The sequence below is a fragment of the Rhipicephalus microplus genome, chromosome 2, assembly GCF_043290135.1.
Source record: "Rhipicephalus microplus isolate Deutch F79 chromosome 2, USDA_Rmic, whole genome shotgun sequence".
Lineage (NCBI taxonomy): Eukaryota > Metazoa > Arthropoda > Arachnida > Ixodida > Ixodidae > Rhipicephalus > Rhipicephalus microplus.
Window position 1 is genome coordinate 195,806,635 of NC_134701.1, and position 23,475 is coordinate 195,830,109.

Below are 23,475 nucleotides of genomic sequence, written 5' to 3' on the forward strand. Positions count from 1 at the left end.
TCACAGAGTTTCGACACGACGTGGTGCTACAGGTTGCGTTATATGTGAAACTCGAAAAAAATCACGCCTTATCCACGGAATGAATGATAAATGGGCGAAGCTCGAGAAGGGGAGATCATCCGTAAACCCTAACTCTCCCATGAAAAGGCAGCCCATTAAATCATTTGAAAAACACAATGCTGTGTATATATTATACGAATAAACTTTCATTCTGTTCTTGTCGTTTGTTGTTTCGTTTCATCACTTATTTTTCTGTTTTTCTTTTGTTGTCATGGCGGTTAGATTGCGAGGTTCCTCCATTATTACAACTTTATGGTCCGTGAAATGAAGCGAGAGAGGTTCTTGTACTGGCTGTAGTGGAAAGTTTGCAAATACTAAGTCTATGCACGTCCTTCGGATCGTGGTAGGTTGCATATGGATACATCTGAGTGCGTATTTGGAAAGTATGTACTGCACGATGCAGTTATTGGCAATGAGGTCCCTCCGTCCGTGTGTACGTCCGTGTATCCATCCATCCGTCCATCCACCTGCCCATCCACCTGCCCACCCACCCGTCTGTCTGTCCGTTTGTCCGTCCGTTTGTTCGTCCGTCCCTCTGTCCGTCCCTCTGTCCGTCCCTCTGTCCCTCTGTCCGTCCGTCCGTCCGTCCGTCCGTCCGTCTGTCCGTCTGTCTGTCTGTCTGTCTGTCTGTCTGTCTGTCTGTCTGTCTGTCTGTCTGTCTGTCTGTCTGTCTGTCTGTCTGTCTGTCTGTCTGTGTCTCTCACACACTAGTGCCACCTGCTGAGTGAGTTAAACAACTAGGTGGTTACGAACCGGTCACGAAGAGGAGACATGAACAGACAGATCCACGGCCTCAGGAGCTTCGCCCCTAAAACAAGATTCCTGCGCATTCTTTTTCGCGTACAACTGAACGCGCAGACGGGAAGGACAATAGAGCACGTGCACTTTTCTTTTTCGCCCTTGAAAATAGCGTACTTCAAAAATGCAACCTTCCTTCGACAGCCCTGCCATGAGGCACGCGGGTCGGGATCAAACAAAGGCGGGAAGTGAGGTGACGTTACGTCTCCGAGCACATTGTCGTGCAGTGTACATGACTGCAGCCATTCGGCCATGGCTGCGCCGGAAAACTCGCAGCGTTCCTCTTAGCAGTAGGGAAAAAAGTAATTGCAAATTAGTAGCAAGGCTACATTTGCAGACGCTAAGGCAGTGCACACGTATTGTTCGTAACTCACATCATATAACAGGCGCGTGAAAACACTAGCAATTATTTAGCCAACTTTCGGCAGACACATTCAAAGTAAAGTCCTTCTTCGGTCCTTTTTAGACAACACAAGCCTATATCTGCTGCCACATGACCCGCCTAGCAGTTGGTTGCTGGTTGCACGCGAGTCAATACGATAGGTCCAATCACCCGTCATTATTCATTGTTGGTATAGAGGAGTGTAATTATTCGTCTATGCAATCGGAATGAAGAAAACTCTAAATTGGGCTATAATAAAGACGAGAAAAAAAACACCGAGGAACGTTCCGACAGTTTTGATTTTGGAGTAAAATAAAGAAAAATCGATTGCGTGCAGCGTAAGTGCCTCACAGACAGAGAAGATGGCGAAAATAGAAAGAGACAGTTGAAAGACAATGGACGCCCCAATGACATTATGTGAAGTCCCCAGAGTGCTTGATAAAACCTCCACAAGTGGAACAGTGCAAGGCCAGACCGCAAGGCATCGATCCGAGCCCATTCCGCGTTTCTGGCTCGGACGTGTGTGAAAAGTTTTTCATAACTAGCTAAAGGGTTATTCGCTTTTTTCATTAGCGGGAGAAATGATCTGCCTGATATTGTGTAATATGCTTCAATATTTCTCAGTTACTACATACGCACTTTTCAACCATATGTAAACGCAAGCCCTTTAGGAACAGCTTTTATAGCATAAAGATTAAAGAAAAATGAGAGAAATCTAATAGAAAGACAAAGAAGCTTTGAGAGGCTTCAATAATGATAGTAATTCGTATCGGTAATATATGGAGAACGCACAGCACTGAAGTACTTCTGCCATACAGAAAGACAAATGCGGTGAAGTTTAAAGAAGCAAAGGGTGATGTTTGTCACTTTGATGATACAAAAATGTTAGTTTGCGGCACACAAAGATATTTAAAGGCTGTCAAGTTAAAGGCTATTCCGAAAGTGTATGCTTTTAAAGGATTAGGACTATTCTTTATCACTGACACTGAATAACGGATAGCACTACCTCTGGTCAGAAAGTATACCCATTATTGTAAATGACCTAATTTTCAATATTCTTTGAATCCAGATCTAGTTCTTTCGCACACACAAATGAAAAAAATAAAACATATATATATATATATATTTATATATATATATATATATATATATATATATATATATATATATATATATATATATGTTGACTCGTGCAAAAGTCATAAATAGAAAGAAACCTTAATGAAGAAAGCAAGTATTGAGGCCAAGGAAGGTCGCAGGTCCGGCACCTTCCAGCGGCAAGTTGTCCTTCCGTTCACTATATTCCCTTCCCATCTACATCTTTATTGTTACAATGCGCTTCAAATGGTACGATTACCGCTCCCTTTTTTTCTTTCCAGTGGCGTAGCCTAAAAACACCGGGCCCGTGACCCCCCCCCCCTCCCTTCCCCTCTCGAAATAATTTTTGCCCTGACACACAGAGCACGAAACGATACTCGACCACGTTTGCCTGCACGGCCCCTACACGATCGACATCAAGGAGTTTACCCCCTTCTTCCCACTCCCCCCACAAAAAAAGAGCTGCTGCCTACGCCCCTTCCTTCTTGGCCTAATTATCTTTTTATTTCATTGAGGTTATGACGAACAAAAAAGAATACTAAAAATATTATTTCTTTAATCATATTAAAAGGAAGTCACTACTTGTTGCTCCCTAAGACACAAAAGAAGCTTAATGCTCTCTGAAATGACACAATTCCACGAATGAGAGTCTACCGCGGTAATATGCAAGTGAGTACTTCTAAACAACAATTTCGAACAAATAGATTCTGATCCTGAAATTGGTTCTTTCGTGTGTGAGCTGTGAGTAGCAGTGTTTCTCCAATAGTGCGCCTGTCATTCGAAAACTCTTGGAGAAGAGCTTCTACAACTACGGCATATAACTACCTCATTCAATTTATCTGAGCAGCTCTTCACGTGGATATTATGAACGTGAAGGGGCCGCATTTCGGCGATATGCTCATTAGGCATGCAATATCACCCGGATGGAACGCTTTATGGTCGCGAACATTAATTTGTTCGCTGCCACAAGGTAAAGGTGGAGTTTAGTAACAGTGAGTATGGCAAACAGAAAAAATAAGAACATGCTGGCTGAATAAGTGTACGGTTGGAGCCAAAGCTGGGTGACAAGGAATGCGAAAGTATTAAAAAAACAAAACGAACAAACAATGTGTTAGCATAGGAAATAATTTGGTAGATATTTTCTTGACTCAGGTGAGGCTCGCTGCTTAAGGTAAACGCACCATGCTGATCTCTCACGGTAGTTGCAGTGCGCCAGGTGCTAGGGTGGTATTCATGATTTGTTTGTTACTTTTTTTTAATTGGACTACAAAAGCTCTGAGGTTTTGAGGTGACCATCTGAGAAGTATCTAGGACTACTCCTTACCGAAAGGAAACGAATACACCTTTAGTAAGAATTCGCTGTAGTTTGCCATAAAGAAATAGGGAGCAACGCGAGGATATGTATAAGCTGAGGCTTGATTATGTCACGTGCATAACACATACGCAATGACTCAAACAAGACCTCCTTTTATAGAATTCTGAACGATCCTTGTCACTCCATAAAATGAATGGGCAATCACAAGGCAATGCTATAGCAGCAAACTCTTCACCTAAAAGATTGCAATTTGATGTGAGTATTTACTGTACGGCAGATAACGATAACTGTGGGTGCTATGCATCCTAAAACCAGCATATGAGTATGAGGTGTGCCGCAGTAGAGGGCTCTAAAAACTTTGACCACCTGAGGTTCTTTACCATGCACCTGAATCTAAGCACAAGGGCCTGAACCATTTCATCTGCATCGGGATGCGGCTGCAGCGGTCAGGTTTGGATTTAGTTAATTACGTCTAAAATGTGAATCTTACTCGTGGTAGCATTATTGAACTTTGAACTCTCCGAAGAAGATACATTATTTCTATCTTATCAATTCTTATTGCCAGTGCCAGAGAACGGCAGAAACTGCTGCTTCATTTATGTTCGCTTCAATGAAGACACAAGTAACGCAGATAGACACAGATAAATTACTGAGCTCCCATTACGAGCATTGCATGTTCAACACGTTTCAGTCAAGAAGAAAGAGAGTAAAATAAAGCGACGCTTTTTCACCTGGAATGAAAAAGCCACCCACCTCTGGATGATTTGATTAATTGATTGATTTGTGGGGTTTAACGTCCCATAACCACCATATGATCATGACAGACGCCGTAGTGGAGAGCTCCGGAACTTTCAACCACCTGGGGTTCTTTAACGTGCACCCAAATCTGAGCACACGGGCCTACAACATTTCCGCCTCCATCGGAAATGCAGCCGCCGCAGCCGGGATTCGAACCCGCGAGCTGCGGGTCAGCAGCCGAGTACCTTAGCCTCTAGACCACCACGGCGGGGCACCTCTGGATGAGAATAGCGTGCGGCTGCTCGCAAATAAAGTTTAATTCTTTCTCATCATAGTTTAATATTGCGCTAATGAGGAATGCGCTTAAACTTGCATGTATTTGCTACAACACATAGGACGAACCTACCGTTCCTTATCTACAAGGACACTGCATAAGCCTGTGTAAGAAAAGTTCGTGCGAGAAGTTTACCACTTTTAGTGAAACTCTTGCGATACAATGTTTAAATTGCTCAGAACTCGAACTAGCAGAGCGAACGAGCGTTTTCTTTTTTTTTTTAATCTTAACGCTACGCATTAAGGAACGTAACGCACGATGAGCACGATGAAGTTTAAGTCTGAGTCTCGCATACTCACTAAGTTTAATTTTGGGACTGCCCTAATTAATAAGGTGTCTCGAGGTCATTTATACGAACATCGAGATTCCCAACGTAGCTTTTTCTTCATGGTGTGTGAGATGTGAAACCTTGAAACCATTCGCGTGGCTCAGGGAGTCCTAAGAATATACTCTTACCTTTAGGGGCGAGTCTCCTGAAAGCGGCACCCATTCATCTCTCGTAGTAGTAGTAGTAGTAATCATATTGTGTAACCATTCTAAGATTTTACCTCAAACGTGGTGCCGGTGGGAGATTTCTTCTGTGCGTTGTTGAACAATAAAAAAATTGCAGCGTGCGCATTAAATAAAAGCCGAATTCTCCGGTATCTCATTACTCCTTAGTAGCCATTGGCATGTACATTGAGCACTATCTGACAAGAAAGGGGTTACTACGTTATACTCGCTAGGTGTAACCTCCTTGGTTGTAGAAAGGTTTAGCGAGCGTTGGGCCGCAGTGCCATTAATACAGTGAACTAGCGTATATCATGAACTCTAGAGGGTTAAAGGTGGGAAGTAGACACGAAGCGCAAGCCGTAGGAAAGTGTGCGTGTGCCTCCTCTAGTTCAGTCCTTGGAATGTCTGCTGGATGGCGGCGCTTCTATATGAGGAATATATGATGAAAAGATGAGAGATGGTGGTACTTGGAGTGTTGAATAGGCGGACGCACACCGGCAGATGCATTGACGGACGCACGGATGGTGTGCACAGGCGGATGAACGCATGGACGGACGCAGAAGCGGATGCATGGACGAACGCAAGGACGGACGCACAGATGGACGTGCGGACGCACGAACAGACACACGCACGGACAGGTGGATGGACGCACGGGCGGCCACACAGGCGCACGCTTGGACGGACGGAAGCAAGGACGAATGGACAGACGAATGCTTCGCCCCACTCTCCATCATTCACTCCGTGGATATGCCGCCATTTTTTGGCACACGCATAATGTGAGCATGTTCGTATTGAAGACAATAGACCGAAATGAAAGTAGCTCAAGTATGACCCTTGCTTTCGTTTTAAATGTGATGCATTTCTTATTCTTAGTGAGCTTTGGCGATTTTGAGCGCATCTATCTATCTATCTATCTATCTATCTATCTATCTATCTATCTATCTATCTATCTATCTATCTATCTATCTATCTATCTATCTATCTATCTATCTATCTATCTATCTATCTATCTATCTATCTATCTATCTATCTATCTATCTATCTATCTATCTATCTATCTATCTGTCTATCTATCTATCTATCTATCTATCTATCTATCCTCTTACGACTTTTAGCTCTCCTGGCCATTTCAAAAATGGTAACAATACCAAACTTGGTATGGCATAACATGACTGTATGAAGAACATATTTGAGTAGACATAACATGAACATCGCGAAACGTATGTGATGCATGTCATGATTTACATTTCATGGTCCTGCAGCTCTTGCGGTGGTTTCGTTCACATGATATGTTGCAAAACTGGTATGGTCTGGCATGATTTCATGGCGAACACAAGCGACAAGCCCTAACCTGAAAATCATGACATGCGTGTCTTGTAACAAAATGACTACGTGCCACGTACATGATGCGCTGACGGCCGTTTCACTAGCGTCACTTATACCAAATTTGGTATTACGGGACGTGAACGGATGACAAAGGTATGTGACTGGTGCAAACATACTAATCATGAGATGCGTGTCATGTGAGAGCATGAGTATCTGCCACAGTCAAGGCGCCAATACATTTTGACGTGACGCAATGTGTGTGTTCGCCGGCGTTCATTTCGTTGCGTCACACCGGCATTGCCACGCCAGACGCCGGACCTGCCATAGACTCACAGGCGCGCACCGTGCTGCGTTGCTTTGACACATTCGCGTTTTAGTCCGTCCAGCGTCCCTCCGCCACGAAAACAGGGAGACGCAGTGTTGTCTGGGTAACGAATCGGCACGAAATGCAGCATGTCGCATTTCACGCTGGTTGCCGCGGGGCCGCGCCGACGGACGCCAATCGCGCCTGGCGTCAGTATAGAGTGCTGTTGTTTTGCTAACGTAGCGTCGCTGTGCCCAGCACGCGCGTGCGTCAACGCTAAATTGGAGTATATTGGGCCCTTCACGATGCGCTCGCAGCCATTTTGCTAGCTCCACTTATACTAAATTTGGTGTTACGTGACGTCAATGAATGACGAAATATATATCTGGTGCAAACATGATAATCATGACGCGGAAGTCATGTACAGCATCATTTACCTCCACCTCATGACATTGTGCTGATTTTAAAGTGACATAAGGTGTAACACTATATAACAGCAACAGTAAGCCTCCCAGCCTTCTCTGTACCATCCAAGTTTTAGAGAACTGATGTGTATTGTGCTACGGCAATAAAATTTTGAAGGAATCAGTACAAAAGTAATCGAATATTTTTTAATCATCAGCTACTTTTACGGAGCTGTAATTGACCTGTGTAATCAACTACATTTTACATGGTGTAATGATATTTGTAATCTGTCACTTATATTCTGTACAGAGTACATGACTGCCTTTGTCTCGCTCCACCAAAGCGCGACAGACGCCCGTAGACATCGTTGCTTTCTGCGGTGCTTATTGAAGCGGTTTTATCCGTCGGTGCTACCACTGTCGAAGTGGTTAGCGGCGGACAAACAACGTTGACGCAAGGGTAAGCTCCACTACTTCGGTGACGAGGCATCGCAAACTAATATGCCTAGTCGGTACAGCGCTGGGTGCATAACGCCACGGACCGGGAGGTATAGGACGCTCGATTAGTGACGGCGGACATTTTTCTTCGTGGATATTTCTTTCTTATTCATTAGCATCCATCTTTACAACGACATATCCGTGATAGAAATACGGCACTGAACCATTGGTGGAACCCGGCATAAAGTTTTTCGCGTTAAGAGAAGGCAAGCAGAGCGATTACGAACGCCCCTGCCGCAAGCGCTTGGATGCCCTTTTAATCGGAGAAGAATGCAGCATAACGATGACTGATATGACATTACACGCCAGACGTACCGAATATACTTATATGGGGTTAAGTGTGGTAGGAACTAAAAAAAGATGGGAAAGGGAAAAAAGTGCAAAATAAGGCACATGCTGCGCATGTATATCTACATATATAGTTACGCAATGTGGGCGACAAACTGACGCAGCATCTGTCTTAAGAGTAGCAATATTACAATCGAACTTTTAATCTGTCGAGCTTTTAAGTGATGGTATGCTGCGACCTTTACCTCTCGAACATAGAATGATATGTCTGCGCCCCGAAGCTGATTTGCATTAGAAAGGTTATGCTGTGCAAACGATGAAGATTCAGTGGCCTAACTTTCGGTGAGCAACAGTGCCTATGCAGACACTGCCACGTAAGTAGTGGGTGACGGATCTTCTTTTAGTTCCCTGGCCAGATGTTTTTGCATTAGGGGAGAAGGTTTATTAGTCCTTTGGTAAAAAAGTCAATTAGTCCAAAATGAAGTAGATAACTTTTTTTACACAGTTTACACTGATATCGGCAGTGAGAGGTTAGAGAGGCAGAAGGGGATAGCGCAACATTCGCGACTGGGATCACGCTACTAGGCCATTTCGATTGACTAGTTATTCAATTATTGTTATCTTTAGCGACCGTTTACAGTGCAGCAGAATCAGTGTTGTTTTGATTGATATGTGGGGTTTAACGTCCCCAAACCACCATATGATTATGAAAGACGCCGTAGTGGAGGGCTCCGGAAATTTTGAGCACCTGGGGCGTTTTAACGTACACACAAATCTGAGCACACGGGCCTGCAACACTTCCGCCTCCATCAAAAATGCAGCTGCCTCAGCCGGGATTAAATGCCGCGACCTGCGGGTCAGCAGCCGAGTACCTTAGCCACTAGACCACAGCGGCGGGGCAAAATTAGTGTTGTTGTCAAAAGCGGCTAGGCCTATAGCTGTTGGTGTAACAAATAAAATTTAATCAGAAGAGACAGATCGTATTGCGTTAGCCCAATCACGTTAACGACCACGTGTGTCCATGACTCTCGTGTACACACGAGCACTCGCAATGGAGAAAATGCGAGCCGCTCGTTACTTTTCCTCTTGTGACAGGCTCCACGTCAGCTGTCTGCTATAAGCCTGCACTTTGTCTCCACAATGCGTTTACGTAAGCATTTTACACTTCATGGCATTTCGCCGTTATTTTGACGAGCACGGTAGAGAATACTTCTTGGTAACAACGCATTCAGGTTCGATCTATGACCACTGGACGATCATACGTATCAAGTGCATGCTTCCCCATAAACTATGATGGCAAGCAGTTTACAGAAAAAATACGACAATTCAAAATATAAAAGAATGTGACAGAAACGTTAACTTGTTTCTAAAAAAACGATAAATAGACAGTGTCCGAATCATGCTCATCGCCTCCCGGTTACAACGAGTGCTGCGCCATAGGGGTGCGCGTGTTTCACAGATATACTCTACAAAAGCGCCAGCCGACGCATGGTGTTGGCGACAGACGGAATGGAAAAAAAAAAGGGGGAGGGGGGGTTAGAACAGCCGCGTTGGCAAAGGCTTGCATGGCGACAGTGAAGGTTGTGTTGTAAGCTTTACTTTTGGTCCTTTCTGGAACTAATATATGTTATTGTAATTTCAGCAAAACGCTGCATTCCATCGCTCGGCCAGACGACGAGACCACAACAAGAGTGAAACAAAAAAAAGTCAGTAGGCCATGTCCATCACCGAAAGTCAAGCAGCGTAAGAATAAATGCTGCCTACGGGTCGTTAGAATAGCCAAAACCCGAGCGCTGGATACAGCTGGTGTGTTCTATTTGTTTTTCCAGCTGGCGTTTTCTCGAGCTGGTTAAATTTCGGTGATGTATCAGGACAAACTCGCCCAAATGCTTGTTTTTACGACTGTAAGCCTAGCTGGCTCCATGAAAGGTCTTAAAAATGAGGAGGCGGAAGTTATAGAAGTTCCCGTTTTGTATTAACACGAGAACAAAGAGAAGCAGCGCCTTCGGCAACGCTGAGTCGTGCTCCTAAACTGGCGCTGCATTAATACCGTCTTTTCCTCAGATCCACCGGAAGTCTCTCTTCATTTCAGATGGGCTTTTAGACTTGCCCTCCAGAAACCATCAATTACTATTCAGACATTGAGACAACAGGCCCTTAATGGAAGAAAACACTTCGAGACTATCACCTCCACTTCATTTACGATGGACAAGATACTAAACCGAGCCTTCTTTCATTGAAGCTCACCAACGTACACGAACGTCTGTGACAGACTGGACGCTGTACGGTGGTGGTTAAGGGGTGGAGGGTGATTATATGAGGTGAGTGCATCTTTTTTTTCACCGCAAGACAGAATATGCAACAACCATAATAGGAACACTTTAAAACAAAACAAAAGTCGTTTCGACTCCCATGTCAGAGCGGAAACATTTAGTTTTTTTTATCGTGTTTTTATCATGGTCGCCGTTTCTTCTTTTCTTTCACTGCCTCCTCCAGACCAGACGGGATTTCGTCAGACCCTGGATTTTATCTCTTCACTTCAATACCCTCTCCCTCTCCTTCCTCCGCGCAGTGCCCGTGGGCATCCTTGTTTTTCGTTGTTTAGCTTCGAGACGGAGCAGTAGCCGGTTCAAACTGTGTCGAGCCGAGAAAAGCAGATGTGAACCAGGCCAATAACGGCAACAAAATCAGAACATGACGCAGCAAATGATGCATAATTTCCGCTTGGCAGCGCAACCATACGTTCACTGACTTCTAGTTGAAGTCGAAGAGAGATAGTAAGTGAACGTACTATCTCCCTTCGACTTTAAGTAGAAGTTCACCCAGCGTTCAAAGGATGGACGAGGGGGTGTTGGGGGCGCAAAGATAGGTGGGAAAATAAAAAAAAACAAGTATGGTCGGACTTTTTTGTATAATGGGCAGAGTAGAAAACCGTCGAAATTTAAACGTAAAACAGAAGAGTTTAAAATTGTATTGAATGATTTATATATGGGGTTTAACTTCCCAAGACCACCATACGATTATGAAAGACGCCGTAGTGGAGGGCTTCGGGAATTTCGCCCACCAGGGGTTCTTTAACGTGCCCCAAAATCTGAGCACACAGGCCTACAGCATTTTCGCCTCCATCGAAAATGCAGCCACCGAAGCCGGGATTCGATCCCGCAACCTGCGGGTCAGCTGCCGAGTACCTTAGCCATTGGAACACCGCGGCGGGGCAATCATAAACTGTAAGTTGCAATAAATAAACAGACGACAAAATAAAGTTCTCCAAAAGTGAAAAAAAAATGTGTTCAACAAATTGTTTAACGATTCTGCGGTATTTGGTACTCAACTATGGAAAAGTAGATAGTTTGATTGTTTAGTTTAATTGATTAGTTTACGCAAACAATTTAACGGGAAAAGAAACTTGAAGATCTCAAGAAAAACCCCCAAATAATCAAAATTACAAGAAGTTATTCAGATAAATAACGCCATAATTCCAGCGTTTGATGTGTCAAAACCCCTATATGAACGACGGCGTAGTGGAGGGCTCTGAAGATTGCTACCGCCTGGGTAGCGATTTTAGGAGGGCTCAAGTTTCAGGAGGGCTCTGAAAACCGCTACGGCCTGAGTAACAAGCGTCTAACTTTTATATTACATGGGCCTATAACCATCGAAACGGGCTGGCGTGGCCAGAATTAGGTACTGCGTAATTTGAGTCGCCAGTCGAACAGCATAGCCACTAGGCTACCACGGCAGGTGTTCCCACCCACATGGATGTGTCGTCGCAAGCGAATAACACAAGAGGGCCCCGAAAATTGAACACAAAAATACCAAGGAGTACAAGCAAGGCAGTAACATTGAGTTCCTAATATGTTGGAATTGTTGCGCAAATCATGTTCTATGAAGCTGTTCGATTCATTCCTAAACGGCTTGTTTCAAGAAGGGTCACACACAGCTCTTTTACAGTATATCGCGTTGTACTCGGAATTAATTTGCTCTGTATTTTTTCAACACTTCGACACAATGACGATAATGCTATGGCACTGCAGTCACTACAGAGATCACAACGGCATCGCAGCGAAGAAGGCAGCAGGATTAAGACAATATTGCAATAGTGGATTTAGAACAACGTGACCACAACGACATGACAGTGCAAGCTTGCTACCACTACCGATCCACACCACAGCACGAATTAACACGTGCATGAAGCTTCCTCACATCACAATACGCCACGCCACTTGGTCCAGCACACGCAGCACCACACACCACAACACAGCTCACAAAACACGCCACACAACAATTTATAGGAAACTGCCTTACGCTGATTTGCATACCCTGCTAACAAAGCAAGATTTTTGTATAACGTACGCCTGCTTTATACAGGTCAAAACAGTTCCACAACCACGTCTGTGCACTCTGACTCTTAATGTGAGTCATCGCACATATGGGTCTGCAGTACGCGCTATATCACGTCGCAAACGTAATAATCGAGCGGCAGACCTTCAGTTTGATGATAAAGACGCTAAATATAATGACGAAGGGTGCTCATAAGTAAGTGTCTGCGTGTCATAAAACGTCCCCAATAGTTTTCTTTTTGCGCCTTGAGACAACAAGACAACGAACCTGCTCAAAATATATTAATTGGATTTGCAGTACACAATATACCACGCCATTACGGTATTAGGGAAGCGACATATGTTGAGGATAGAACACTTGAGTGTTCATAAGTCACAAAACACCCCAAATATTTTGCGCGTGGTATCGAGATAACAGCATTTTCTTCAAGATTGCAGGACACGATGTGCGAAAATTACTGGTATGATGACAAGAGATAAAAATAAATGAACATATAAGTGAATAATTAGTAAATAAACAAATATGTACTGTATGCAAGAAAAGAAAACCTTCAAAAAAGTTTAACTCTCCAAAGCAAGCGTATCATCAAATTAAATAGCAGCAATAAATACATAACCTCGATTAATACGGCCAACTGTTCATGATGATGCCTAATGTGACGGTGCACCTGTTGCCATCCACGAAGTGAGTTATCGCTTGCTTCAGAAACAGAAGGAAAGACCTGCACTGCGTTCGTACAGGTATACGAATACGACAGCGAGCATGGCAGCAGCAGCTGCAAATGCCTCGCGAGCTGCACTTAACTGGAAGCTGCATTTTACAGTGTCATAACGCGCTTACTGGTTGATATGCCCACGTCTGTTGTTTTATTTTTTTTGCTATCACTACAGTGCGATACTCACCAGGTTGCGAAATCGGGATTAGGTAAGAAGGTTGGTTCGAATATCAATTTGCTAAAAACGCAATGAGATATAGGCACAGTGGCAATAAATATTGTTTCATAATTCGGCAAGCATGCTTTCCTTGCTTTAAGACAGTGACAGTTTAGGTGCAACTCGTATGAGCTTGTGTAAAAAAGTGGACATCATTATCAGGACAATGTTACGTGGCAGGTTGTCAGACAAAATGATTGGAGCTCATGAAGCCCTAACTTTAAATACTGTTTTTGTCGCTACGTGCCGTCAGGTATAGCTAGCGACTTCGCGCATCGCCATATGTGCCATTCGCTTTTAAATTTATTACAAATTTCTTTAAGGTCACGTACAGTTATCTCTGTGGCTTCCGGTAAACCGCCTAAGAAGCTAGTGTGTGGGTTACCACAATTCCTCTTAAATTCTGCGCAGCAAGACTTAGATGTAACGATCAAGCAAGGTATCTGGCGTCATCAGTCAGAACGATATTCAACTGAGATCATGATTAATACTGGAAAAAACAGTGAAACTTAAAAAAAACGAGGAACAAAGAAGGCACAGTTAAGAATGTCCTTGCACTAAACTCTCTTCATGACGACTACGCATATTTTTTCCAATAGTCGTATGACGTTCGTTCCAACCACGTTGATGCGGAGCTTTATCTAGAATGAGATGAGCAGAGACTTATCTCTACAAAAAAAAAGAAAAAAAGAAACTCGGCAACATTATTTTTATTCTTTCTTCAGGAACTGCGAAGCTGTTTAGTTTTTTTAACGATATCTGATGAGATTGAAGTCATAGTCACTATGAGTATGAGGACCAGTTTATTAAGGAAGGCAAAAAACAGCGTTTTGCGATAGGCTCGAAGTTGCATAAGAAAATGTCTACTTAGGACAGACAGTAACCGCAGAGCCGGACCATGAGAGTGAAAAAACTAGAAGAATAAAGACCGAGTGAATCAAATTCCGCAACCCTTCTCAAATTATGAATGCTGGTTTAACACTAACCCTCAAGAGGAAGGTATACTACAACAGCTGCACCTTGCCGCCTCTTACCTACCGAGCAAGAACCTGAAAGCTTACAAAGAAGGTTCAGCTTAAATTGACGACAACGCAGTTAGCGATGGAAAGGAAAATGATAGAGACAAGAAAAGACCAGAGTGGGTCAGGGAACAAGCCGGGGTTGTAGATATCATAGTTGAAATCAAGAAGAAGAAATGAATATGGACCGGGCATGTAGCGCGTAGGCACGATAACCACTGATAATCAAGGATTGCTTACTGGATTCCCACAAAAGCCAAACGCACGAGGGATATACAAAAAATCATGTGAGGAGAAGGGATTGACAAGTTTGCAGGTATAACGGTGCAGCAGAAAGTATAAGATCGGGCTGATTGGCGGAACATGGGAGAGGCCTTTGCCCTGCAGTGGGCGTAGTCAATCTGAGGATGACTACGATGCTTTCGAGCTAGCTCAACCCTCCAGTGCTTCAAAGTTTGGCATAAATGAATGTCGTGACAAGCACTAGACTGAGATATTTTGAATTGCTCGCTCAAAATAATGACGAAATCGTGGCGAGAAAAAAATCATACTTGCAGAATTTGTAATTATTTCGAGCTCACATAACTGCCTAGGCTAATAAGGTACACGTGAGGATTCTTTTCCATCGCTGAAATTTGAACACTAAGCTGTCTTAATTTGTTTCTTGTTAGGCTCATGACACGTGGCAATAATCTTACTTAACTAGCTGCCAAGACGCTAATACAGGGCCTTCGCACCAGTTTCACACTTTACCCTCTTTGATTTAGCAGTAAAAAATGAATTAAAGGCGAGAATATTTTACACACAAAACTGAACGATTCACATCGTTCGACGCTTAAAGTGACGATAAAAATGTTAGAGAGAATGACCAATTATTATTTTATAAAAATTGAGAATTATTGTGCGGCACGACGGCTCAGAAGCTTCAGTTTTCAGATGGCACAAATGCGCATGACACATCGTTCAGGCGCCAAGAAGAAGCGATGACATTTAATATTTCAAGGGTTCAGCGCCGTAATGGTGACAGCAGCGGGGGCATGACGCGCGCACCACGGAGCACCTGCCGCTTCCGCGTTTCGTCACCGAAACAGCATTCACTCCCATCGCTCCTCTTTGAGCCTTCTCTCTCTCTCTCTTTCTTTTTTCCAGCAGTTATAGTGCGCCATCTCACCACACTGAGGTTATCACGCTTGAAACTAATGAAAACGATGAAGTAAGGCCAAACCTGTTAATCCATCGAAGGCCGAGGTAGACCGGAGAATCCGTTCAACAGATCTGTCCCTCTCGGCGATGTCAAGGGCCACCAGACTTTCTTTTCCGAACCGGAGTTCACACGCGCACAGACACGGAGGGCAAAAGACGTTACGAAAAAAATACAGCGTATACGGTGACAGAGCAGCAGTGCAGAAGCCGGAACGAAGCGGTCGGTTGCCAAGTTCACAAAACGATCGCTGGAATCGCAGGGGTCGACGAGCTGTGGGCGTAGTCACACAAAGACACTGAATACGTTGGGAGCCGGATCGATGAACTTCGTTGATCAAAGCACATGTCGCAAGTTGCACACACTCACAGCCTCACACGCGCACCAAAGAATAGAAGGACGGCGAAGTTCGCGAACACGCACACGATAAGTGATAACGCGACAGAGAAAACTGCCTACCTTAAACTACGTCATGACAACAGTGTGCACAACTATTGCAAGCTTGCGCTAAAAGAATATTAGAGCACATATGCGCATATGGTCGTGGTGTACGAGCTAAATGATTTCGCACCGATTTGACTTGGCACCTGGCAAAGTGCCACGAAGTATTTCGCCGCTGGGCCGTGAGCGACAGCGTGATGAGGAGAGATGACAGGCAGTGAAAATTTCGAGGAAATAGGGTTATTGAGTTCAAGAAATGGAGAGAAAGTGAGATGATGTCAGTGAATAATTCTTAAAAAGAGGAAAGCACCGCGAAGCAGGGAATAGGTGAAGGAGAAATCACTGAATGTGTTGCCGCGAACACGTGCACAGAATCCGTCGAAGGATAAACAAAAATATAAAATAGTGCACAGAAGCGAATCACTGTAGCAGAGTACGTCGACGTGTGATCGGCCAGTCATTCACTTTTTGATGCGTGAGAACAACAACACCATGATGCGTTAATGAACGCGCACATCAGAAATGACATCCACGGTAGCGCTCTGCGCAAGTAAAATTGCCTTAGAATTCCCAGGTATCACATCAGCTATCACCGTGCACCTCTTCTCTAATAGTTTGGCTTCCGAACGACAAGGGTGTTGATAGTACTGCCGTCCACCGAGCCTTCGAAGTAAGCTGTGACCTTTTTTAACAGCGTTTCTTCGGGGAAGAAAAAAAAAATCCAGTTTTCACTTGAATGGTCCTGAGAAAAGTATCACACTACTAGCCAGACGAAAAAAAAAAAACAATTCGTTCCAACGTGGGCTTACAACAACCGGTGAATTCGCTCGATGCCTATGTTTGGAACTGCGATCGTCGTCTGTTTCCAACGTCACACAACGTCCGTCCCACCACGGTCAACAGCGTCGTTAAAACGTCGACTACATTGCCAAATATTAAGTGACAGATGAATGTGCAGAGAAGGGGGCGAGCTCCAGCCTGATGCACACCGCAAAAGAAACGCACTAGGAGTGAGCTCTCGGCAGCAGCAGCTGCCAACGCACCGTCGCCCGCCGAACACTGATCGGCAAACCGTCGGGAGCGCGCGGCGCGCGTTGTCACGTGGTGCGCGAGTTCACCCGCGAAGGAAAGGAAGCACCGAGAGAGAGGAGGAGAATGCGCTTTCGTTTTTCTTCGCTGGCCAGAGAGGGAAAGAGAGCGCGGAGGCAAAAAGTTGATGGGATCCCGAGACGCGCATAGTCGGCCTCGGGCTCTAGCGGGTCGCTCCGACTTTTTCCGAGAAAAGTGACGGCCACTATCAGTCGCCCATGATTGATTGATATGTGGGGTTTAACGTCCCAAAACCACTATATGATTATGAGAGACGCCGTAGCAGAGGGCTCCGGAAATTTAGACCACCTGGGGTTCTTTAACGTGCACCCAAATCTGAGCACACGGGCCTACAACATTTTATCAGTCGCTCATGGCCAACAAAATCTTTTCACTACGTGCACGAGCGCGCATTCGAGCAATTTTTACAAGAACAGTACAGAAGATATGACAAAGATGCCACATTCGATACAAAATGTGGTTCGCATTCTTGTAGCCAGTTGACATTATTGGTTACATGTTTCTTCTATATTTTCGTGTTTGTCTGTAATTCCTTTACACATGACCATAATATCCGGGGTTTTGTGTTCCAAAACCGCTATATGATTATGAGAGATGTCGTAGTACTGCTCTCCGCAAATTTTGATCGTCTCGTGTTCTTGAGCGTGCACTTACATCGAACTGTGTACAAGTCTCCAAAATTTTACCTCCATCGAAATGTGACATCCTCAGCTGGGACCGAACCCACAACCTTCGGGTCAGCAGCTGATCACCATAAACGGCTCTGCAGTGGTGGACAACATTTGTTCGCGCAATATATATCTGTTGCAGTAAGTGAGACGCTTAAGAGGCTACTTGCAAGTGCATAAATACCGGCTGTGACATATGAGTGAACCTCTTGTTATGTGCAGATATTTAGGATGTGCCGTAGCGACGCCTTGCGGCTTTGTAAAGGGCGCTTCAGCGCTTTGTAGTGGGTCGTTGTCCTCTTCAGCTCCTTTTAAATACGAAGCATTTCTTAGCGAACTTCGGCGACTTTGAACGTATCTATCTATCTATCTATCTATCTATCTATCTATCTATCTATCTATCTATCTATCTATCTATCTATCTATCTATCTATCTATCTATCTATCTATCTATCTATCTATCTATCTATCTATCTATCTATCTATCTATCTATCTATCTATCTATCTACGAGTTTTAGCTCTCCTGGGCGTTTAGATAATAGTATCGATACCAAACTTGGTATGGCATAACATGACTGTATGAAGAACATAATTGACTAGTCATAACATCAAAATCATGAAATGTATGTTATGAATGTCATGATTCACATTTCAAGGTCCTGCAGCTCTTGCGGTGGTTTCGTTCACACGGCATGTAGAAAAACTGGTATGATATGATATGATTGCACGGCGAACACAAGCGACAGACCCTAACCTGAAAATCATGACATGTGTGTCATGTAACAACATGACTACATGCCACGCTCATGATGCACCGGTGGCTGTTTCACTGGCTTCACTGATACCACATTTGGTATTACGGGACGTGAATGGATGACGAAGTTATGATACTGGTGCAAACGTGATAAACATGAGATGCGCGTCATGTAACAACATGACTACATGCTACGCTCATGATGCCCTGGGAGCCGTTTCACTAGCTTCACATATGCCAAATGTAGTGTTACGTGACGTCAAAGGATGAGGAAAAATTCGGCAGATCCCACGTACCTGGGAATCCACATTATGTGAGGCATGCGGAAGAAAGGTGACCGTATTGCAATTTTTTATTGAGCGACACTTTACGACATGTTACGCACTGCTACGAGAGACGAACGGGTGCCGCTTTAAGGAGCTTAGCCCCTAAAAAGAGAAAGTTAATAGCAAGCGCTGTGGAGACTCGTCAGAGTTAGGCGTTCATTAGCGTTCGAAAGAGCACTTCCCAAGAATGACATCTGCACCACTATTTTTAAAATACTCAGCGAACACTTACAAGTATGAAGCAAATGACCACACCCGATGCGCTTCTTGTGGCAAGAAAAGACAATGTGCCTGTGTGACGTTGCAGAATGCCAACCCTGTTTCTGAAGATTCTTTTTTATTTATTTTCGAGCTCTGGAAATAAGAATTTCTGCTTCCGGTTATAAACAGCGTACTTCAACGCCATACTTAAATAAGTAGTAATAATTGAGAAAATTGTATAGCGAATGCCATAAAAGAAGGCATTAATTATCTCTCCAGTTTTTTTTTTCTTGCTAAAGTTTCCATCAAGATGGCCAGCTTATTTTCAATAAACTTGACCTTAGTGCCAATCACACATGCACAGATCCATAGGTTCAATTGGGCGCTGCTCCAAAAGCACGCCCAAAAAATTACAATGTGCGTCATCACAAACAAAAGCTGCAAGTGACAGAAAAACCTTGAGGTTAATCGGCATCTGTAACTCATGACTGACCCTTTATATTCACCGAATTCAACAAATTTGTGTTAATCAACCCTGGTTAATTGTTCGTACTTCACATGGCAGTTGGTTCTCGATATAGTGGCATTGTTTCGTGCCCGAAGATTTAGTGTATTCATTTCTTTCATAGAGATCAACCTATTTTCGTCCCCCGCTGCTTCCTGTTGCCTGCGCACAAACCAAATGACCCAGTTCAATTAATACATGAAGGGTATAAAAATCCGTGAAACAGCGTGCTCCTAGTATCATATTCAGGGTAAAGTTCACAGGACCAGATTTATTTGATAAGCCAACGTCGTTCATAACGCACATGAAAGAGGACAGGGAAAAAAGCTGTTACTTGAAACACCTGTAATTTGAACTAAGAACGTCAAAGTGTACCGACACAAAATTTCACGGCTAAGATCGCCCGCCTAATCAATTTCCTTGAATATCTGTATCTCAACTACGAAATATCAGCAGTGAATCTATTTTGGAGTGTATTTTACATGATTTCCGAAAGCTGAATTATGACGGTATTGACACGCTCAAAAGTGGCCCCAAAGTGACCCCTCTATACTTCCCACACGTCCACACGCTGCAGCCAACAAAAAAAAAAAAAGCTGTGATGACGTCAGAGTCACCATTTTTCTTTGGCTGCGTTCACTCCAACAGACTACTAAAACTCGGCGGCTGCTTGCGTGGCTGCGGCGCACGCGTTGAAAGTTTTGTGTTTGGCGACAAAGCTGTCCCGTTCCGTGTTTGAAAAGACTTTGATGTGGACCTTGCGGGAGTTGGTCGCGTTTCTGCGTGCTGACGTGGTCGAACGCTACACACGCTAGACGGTGATACCTATAACCAGTGGCTTGCACGTTCCCTGCACGTTTCGTTGTTCAGACTCGAATACGAAGCCATCTTCTTCAATTACTTTTTAAAATTTTTTACCCAACTCCTACCCGCACCCTGTTGAAAGCTTTTAGCGCCCAACGTCCCAACGCAGTTTTTGCACTGCCATGGGATCGGAGGCATCGGAAGTGTTCCGCACATCTATGGGTTTGGGATTGCCTCCGAGATTTGTGCACTTTCGGCCAAACGACGATCTTATGTGATGGCATCATCATGTGACACTCCGTTATATGGCGTGACAGCGACTTCATGACGGCGTCATACATTTTGGCTACTTGTGACGTCTCTTTGACTTCATAGTGTGACGTAAGAACGTGATGAATATCTTAATATTCTTTTTTAACCATTTGTGTGGACGCCGATGCCAGCAGTCATTTTTGGAATTTAATCAATTATTTTATGTTTCCGCCTTAATAAAATATGAGTCACTTGGAGGGAGCAAACCACGGCCCCATAGCGACGCCGCTGTGACGGCAATTCTATGACGACACAAGATTGACGATGACACTGTTTTGACTAAGGACGAGATGGCGACACTAAAATGATCATGACAGCTTGACGACAATCGTTAGACTCCCGTAAGGAGCAAGCCATAGTGATCACTGATCAGCTTTGAAATCGCTAAGATCTGTAAGGGGGCAAGTGCTGCTGTGGCTCTAAGCAGAGTAGAGGCTATGTATGCATCTGATCTGAGAGTACTGAGCTGCACTCACTGGGACTTGTCGACTTAGCGCCGTGCAAGAACAAGCGGGCTTTCGCTCTACCATATATTTTCCTAAAGTTGAAGCCACGTTCATTTCTCACAGTGCCAAACAATTACCCTGGGAAAGAAAGACGACGAAACAAGGCCTATCTAATAAAAAGATAAAAGATCGATGCACCTCATTCCGTCTCATAGAATAAATTCCAATTTTTAAGGACGACGTGGCACAAGTGGCGCACGTACATGGTTCTGTGGCTGTGACAAAAACGTACGGTAAATCCGCAGGTCAAAGCATGTGTGATGTCAACATCAGAGTCACTTTCGCTTCCGTTATAGCGCTGCAAACCCCGAACTGTAAGGTCTCGAGCGCTTACAATGAGTTCCATGGGGTAAAATAAAATTACCGCGATGCACCGTGAACATCCCGGAAAACTCCCGAAATTACTTCACTGGTTACCTACGCGCAATCAGTGAAATAATTTCGGAAATTTATCGAAATAACCTGCTGGTGGAGTTTAAATTCAACACTGCATACATTAAGATTCAACACCACCAGCAATACCACTGTAAATATTCTCTTAATAAAATTCACAATCCGCACTCTAATTATCTAGCACCACTTTATTATGTCCCTCTCTTGTGAATCTTCCTTGAGGCATCATAAATGTTCAACGGCCCCGCCGCGGTGGTCTAGTGGTTAAGGTACTCGGCTGCTGACCCGCAGGTCGCGGAATAGAATCCCGGCTGCGGTGGCTGCACTTCCGATGCAGGCGGAAATGCTGTAGGCCCGTGTGCTCAGATTTGGGTGCACGTTAAAGAACTCCAGGTGGTCAAAATTTCCGGAGTTCTCCACTACGGCGTCTCTCATAATCACATGGTGGTTTGGGGGCGTTAAATCCCACATATCAATCAAATGAACTATAAATGTTCACCGGAACACGGATTTGTTGAACGTGGTTAATTCAGTAAGAAAACGGTAGTAAACGTTCCTATCCAGCTTTCTGTGTTGAAAGAGCATCCTGGATTAAGGGCTGTGTAAAGTGTACACAATTATTGTAGTAAACTATAGGACCCTATTACAAAAACAATGTGAAGGATTCCAGCCTCTTAAACGCAAGCACAAGGAAAGAGACGCACAGGACAAACCTGGACTTGAAGGCCTTCCGTAGAACACCACCGAAAAAAGCGTAAAGAACTAGCAGTATCAATCATGCTAATATACAAACACAATTCAAACCCTCCGCCTCGCTTCCTCATCATTTTGACCGGACTTTGGCACGTGCAACACATGCGGTGAACAAAATGGAGCTTGTTAGATTGCATGTGTGTTAGTATGATGGCTGCTGTTGGTGGTTAATGCACGCGTGGTAGTGCTGTAGGCAGTACCCTTTGTTATTAAACTGCGGTTGTAAGTTCAGGTTACTCTTTCCTCCAGTAATGTGTAGAACATTACTGGAGTCGGTATGCACCAATGTAGGATTTTCTGTCACCAAGTGACCGAGCTTTAGTTAAGGAATTCTTAGGGGAGACGACGTAAGTGAATGCAGCGTATGTTTAAATGTGAATTTGTCAAATGGTAAGGTTACAACAAAAAAAGAGAGAGAAAGGTAAGCATTATGTGGAAGCCACGAATAATAAATGAAAGCTAAATATATTTTTTTACGCTGCACCAAAGAAGAGTTAAGGGGAGTCTGGTAGGAAAGAAAGAAAAGAATGTGCAGGTGATGCTAATAATGTTAAAGAACAATACAAAAAGCACGTACGCCCCCCCTCCCCTTTCTTTTTCTGATGTTTGGTTTCTTTGAGGATTTTATTAAATGATATGTGGGGTTTAACGTCCCAAAACCACCATATGATTATGAGAGACGTCGCAGTGGAGGGCTACGAAAATCCAGACCACCTGGAGTTCTTTAACGTGCACCCAAATCTGAGCACACGTACCTGCAGCATTTTCGCTTCCATTGAAAATGCAGCCGCCGCAGCCGGGATTAGATACCGCGACCTGCGGGTCAGCAGCCGACTACCTAAGCCACTAGACCACCGTGGTGGGGCGTCCTTTGAGGTTTTTTTCTTCGGTGCTTATTATTTGATACTATTAGAAAAGTATTAGAGTTTTTTCAAGGCACCTCTATTTCATTCGAGTATCGAATCGAATTGAATGCTATTGGATACATTGTTCGAAAATTTCAAATACTCGTGGAACTTTAGTAATTCTTTCCTTCTTTATTTCTTTTGAAGTGTGCAGTTTGCTTACTACACCCTCTCTCACACTCTTTCCCTTAGAAACCAGTTCTGCACATCATCACGCAGGTACGTATCGGTATCCTACAAGCTTCCACAGATATCATGCGGGAACCGGT

General features: G+C 44.1%; 1 protein-coding gene across 4 annotated transcripts in view; it reads right to left on the reverse strand.

Annotated features, from left to right (window-relative positions):
• LOC119170511 (dopamine receptor 1) overlaps positions 1-17,016 on the reverse strand; it is a 593,104-nt gene extending 576,088 nt beyond the window's left edge. For all 4 annotated transcript variants that reach the window (XM_075887209.1, XM_075887203.1, XM_075887210.1 and 1 more), the window contains exon 1: positions 15,552-17,016. The gene's annotated coding sequence lies outside the window, so the exon portion shown is untranslated. The remainder of the gene's footprint in view (positions 1-15,551) is intronic.
• Positions 17,017-23,475: the final 6,459 nt, after the last annotated feature.